The 4,808-nt window shown below is 50.2% G+C and overlaps 1 long non-coding RNA gene across 1 annotated transcript; it reads right to left on the reverse strand.

Moving 5' to 3' along the window:
* Positions 1–2,668: 2,668 nt before the first annotated feature.
* LOC146398845 (uncharacterized) lies at positions 2,669–4,326 on the reverse strand. Its single transcript, XR_014818249.1, has 2 exons — positions 3,662–4,326; positions 2,669–3,067 (listed from the first exon to the last, which is right to left on the reverse strand). It is a non-coding gene; the product is annotated as an uncharacterized LOC146398845 (long non-coding RNA).
* Between the last annotated feature and the right edge of the window lie 482 nt (positions 4,327–4,808).

A 4,808-nucleotide genomic window follows, 5' to 3' on the forward strand; every position in this document is an offset into this window, starting at 1 on the left:
TGATGGAAAAAATTAATTCAATGTATTGAAGCGAGTGGAGACAACTGAACGTCGGTATGCTCTGCAACGGTGAATTAAATCCCTTCGCTTTGGGGAGTTCCCGCTGTGGCACAGCAGAAACGAATCCACGTGGTATCCATGAGGACACAGGTTCCATCCCTGGCCTCGCTCAGTGGGTTAAGGATCCAGCGTTGCTGTGAGCTGTGGTATAGGTCACAGACATCGCTCGGATCTGGCGTGGCTGTGGCTGGGGTATAGGCTGGCGGCTACAGCTCCAACTGGACCCCTAGCCTGGGAACTCCCATATGCTGCGGGTGCGGCCCTAAAAAGCAAACAAACAAACAAACAAAACAAAGCAACAAAAAAGCAACTTTTGCTTTGATCTAGAATGTGCTGCAGAAGAGTAAGTCAAAGACCAAGCCTTCTCTTCCAGAAGGTCCAAAAACTGGCCCCAGAGCCAAATGCGCCCCAAAACTTAACCCCACGTTCGTAAGCAAAATTATATGGCATTGCTCAGTCATCTACGAATTCTCTATGGCTGCTTTCAGGCCAGCCCTGCAAAACTGAGTCATTGTGACAGCGAGAGGACAGCCCAGAAAGCCTAAAATGTTTACAGAAAAAAAAATATTTGTCAGCCTCTGCTCTGAGTCCCTTCTATGCTCCCATCACAGTTATTCATAAATCTGAGGCTGAATACTAGAAATTAAACTTCTTAGCAGTGGACTCAGTTGAGGTTTCAGCAATTGGAATTGAGTCTCAGGTGAATCTGAAGGTTGGAGGCTTCCGGTTGCATCTGGCTTGTTACCCTGTAGCCCTGAAGCAAGTCATGGATTAAAATAAGGATTTAAAAGAACTGAAGGGGGAGTTCCCATCATGGCTCAGTGGTTAGCAAATCCGACTAGGAACCTTGAGGTTGCAGGTTCGATCCCTGGCCTCGCTCAGTGGGTTAAAGATCCGGCATGGCTGTGGCTGTGGTATAGGCTGGCGGCTACAGCTCTGAATGGACCCCTAGCCTGGGAACCTCCATATGCCACAGGTGTAGCCCCAGAAAAGACAAAAGAATCAATCAATAAATAAAAGAACTCAGGAGGTTTTAAGATGCGGAGAAGCTGGATGGAGAAGAGGCAAGGACCTGCCGCTTAGCACAGAGAACTCTACCCAGGATTCTGTGATGATCTCTGTGGGAAAAGAATCTGAGAGAGAAGGGATGGATGGATATGGACAACTGGGTCACTTTGCTGTACAGCAGAAATCAATGCAGCACCGTAAATCAACTAGCCTTCAATCCAATGAAAAAAAACAAACAAAACACTAAATGATGGAGCAGAGGAAGCAGCGCTAACCTGAGAGTTAGTGGCATAGCTGTGTTCCAGTCCCTGGCTGGCCACCAATTAAGAGCGTGACTAGAGCAATCGCTGCTCCTCCTGTAAAGTAAGGGAATAACGGGGGCTCATCTGTTCATCAACTGTCTTCGAATTACTGCCGGGGTGCGGGGGTGGGGGGGTGCCGAGGTGGGGCTGGGGGGCACGAGCAGGGCGGGGGCGCACTCATCGTCACAGACCTGGACGTTTGGGACCTTGTCATCTCAACGATGCCTTTCCAGCATCAAAGCTTCCCATAAAGTGAGACTTGACCTTGTGACGCCGTGGCCTTGGGGAAAGCATTGAGTTGACGTGCCCGCGGTGGTTCCAGTTCCACCCGGTCTCAATGACGTTCACCCTGGCGGCAATTGGCGCTCACCTCTTTGCAAATAGATAACCAGTTAGTCTAAGTCCAGTGCATCTATGGAGAGAGAGGCGGGTCCTGGACCACTGTGGACAGGCCCTTGACCTTGAATTATGTGGCAGGAGCAGGGACATGCAGATTGGCCCTCAGAATTATGCCGTCTAGACCAGTATCAGCCCGAGTTCGCCTACCCCATCCTAGCACCAGCAGACACCTCAAGGATGGCTTTCTCCCTGGAGGAACTAGACCATGTAGCAGAAGGATCTGAAGGATGCTGCCAACAGCGTTAGGATAATTGGGACTTGACAGCAAATAAATCCTGTAGAATCAGGACCACTTTCCCCCTCCCAAAGCCCCAAAGTGAGGACACCTTCCAAAAGCTCAGAACAGTCTGTTTATCTGCTTGGTGGAGAGTCCCTCGTCCTGGACCGCATGCTGCCCCCGGCCCCCGCAGTGCAGTGAACCCAGTTGGCAGCGCGGAGACACGTGGATGGCAGTCAAACACCCAGATGAAAACTGCAGCTGATGGCCCGGCCTTTCAGGTCAGTGGCTGCTGTGCCACAGCTCTGCCCCTGCCTCCTGAAGTTCAAATGCCAGGCTGATTTCTATCTGGAAGCGTCCCAGCCCAAACATGGAACAAAAGTTGCCTCTGACAAGCCCATTCCGGGTTCCAAAGTATGTTATTCTGTTTGTTGGCAAATAGAACTGTCACCAGCAACAATAACAACACTGTTTCCCCTCCATTGAGGCTACTTCATTTCTTCACATTTGTTCCAGGGCTGGAGCTGGACAGATGAATAATGCAGACCAGGCGGCTGGCCCAAGCCCTGACCTCATGCCTCCAAAAGCAAACACGGCAGTGAACACGGAGACGTGTTTGTTTGAACTCTCACTGCCTAACTTAAAAAAGAAAAAGGACGAAATAAAAACAAGCCTCCCATCATCCCATGCCATCAGGGTAGCCCCTGAAGTTTTATTGTTTTGTTTTTCTTTTTGCATTTCTCACTTTTTTCAAACGGGGAACTAATGCCCTCTACTGGTGCAGGGAAGGGCGCCAGTCCCCCCATCGTCGGGGTTACCCTGCCATCTCGTGGCCATCTTCGGGAAGTGCAAGTTTAGATAAAATCCATTTCAGGCCTCATAAAACCCAGGTCGTGTGAAGGAATCTTCAAAATATTTAGACAGGCTTTCATTTAAAACATCCCGAGAAGATAGACTGGATTGTTCGTGGAAAACAGAGATTGGATTTGGAGTCAGAATGCAGTTCCGTATCTCCGTGCCAATCAGCCATGCGTGGCAGCACACGAGCAAATCGTTTCATTTTCTGAACCTGTTTCCTCACCTGTAAAATGAAGGGCATAATAAATGTTTGATGCTTAGAGTTTTGTGAAGCTTAAATGAGGCTGCACGTGAGAAGTGACTTGTGGAGCTCTCCTATGGCTCAGCAGGATCAGGATGAGCGGGTGTTGTCACTGCCGTGGCTCAGGTCACTGCTGTGGTGCAGGTTCGATCCCTGGTCCGGGAACATCCCCATGATATAAATATGTTAAATATCTCTAAATATATTAAGATATATTTATGTACATAAATAGTAATATTTATTTATTGCAAATAAATATTTAAAATTTTAAAGATATATTAAAGATCTCTAAAGAAGTGGATTCTCTCATAACCTGGTAAAACTTTTTCCAAGACTCAAAGCCGGTTTCACTTTCTGACCCTCCTATAGCATAAAGCCTGAGCCTTAGAATGAGACGGGAGAAGGATCCCCCATCCTATACTTTCCTAAAGGCACAAGGCTGTCTGGTTCCTTAGCTTTCACTTTCCAGATTTAAGGGAAACCAGTTTCTTTGGCCTTTCTTCAGAGGACCAGCGAAAGGATAATAATGAGGAAGCAGGAACCTAGATGAGCCAGTGGAAGTTAAACTCTGCTTACCTGGAATCGCCCAGAGGCCCTTAGGGCGGGCGCTTCCTCATCTTCCAGAAAGAGCCCGGAGCCAGACGCTGTGGGCTCAGGGCTGACGTCAGATGACTCATCAAACTCAAGATGGGTTTGGCGGCCGAGGCTTCTGTGCAGCTGTTTGGAGGAAGCCAAGAATTTCTGGTGCCTTGCTCTGGACTTGGTGAGCAAACCCAAACGCTGCAGTCCCCTCCTCATGCTCAGTGTCAGTCCTGCCTGGTCGGCGGCCCAGCCAGCACCGGGTCTACTGATAAAAACGTCCAAGGCCATCCACAGGCCAGCGCTTCTGTGTTCTCTGGTTACAGTTTATCACTCCCGCCCCACTGATGCGGGAGGCAGGCTTAGGGGACATTTGGCAGCAGGATCAATAGTTTTGCAGAGAGAAAATGGCCTGCTGGCCAAAGGGACATCAAATCCTCGGGGGAGTGGTGAGGAGCTATGACTCAGATTTCCAGGCCATCTGCCCCCCTCCTTACCCCCTCCCCCCAGCCCCCAGGCTGGGCTCCGCTTCCACCTGTTTCCAGGTTTTGTTCATCTAGGTCTGTCCTCAGGAAGCCATCTTTGACTCTCTGAATGTCACCAGCCAACCTGTGTGTCAGCAGGTGACAGAGGAAGGAGGCAGGCCGTGTCTTCGGGGGGTGCTGTGGTGGCCCGGGGGTGGGGGCGGAAGGAAAAGGTCAAGCCTCTACCCTGCAGAATGAGAGCCTCCTTCCCAAGGCCGAACGGTGACGGCCGGCACGCCACGGTCAAGGCGCCCTCTCATTCCCCCCACCCAGCTCTTACTGGGCTGCCCAGAAGCTCTACAGTGACCTCCTTGTGGATGTAACCTACAGCTTTTTTGGTTTTTTGCTTTTTTTTTTTTTTTTTATGGTCACACCTACAGCATATGGAAGTTCCCAGGCTAGGGGTCGAAGTGGAGCTGCAGCTGCCAGCCTGCACCACCGCCACAGCAATTCAGGATCCAAGCTACACCACAGCTCACGGCCACGCCGGATCCTTAACCCACTGAGCAAGGCCAGGGATCGAACCCGCATCCTCATGGATACTAGTTGGATTTTTTTTTTTTTTTTTTCCTTTTCTAGGGCCACTCCTGTGGCATGGAGGTTCCCAGGCTAGGGGTCCA

This window comes from Sus scrofa, chromosome 10 (assembly GCF_054392235.1).
Source record: "Sus scrofa isolate SSC_HxYL_T2T_F1_AM1 chromosome 10, Sscrofa_HxYL_maternal_Yorkshire_Landrace_v2.0, whole genome shotgun sequence".
Lineage (NCBI taxonomy): Eukaryota > Metazoa > Chordata > Mammalia > Artiodactyla > Suidae > Sus > Sus scrofa.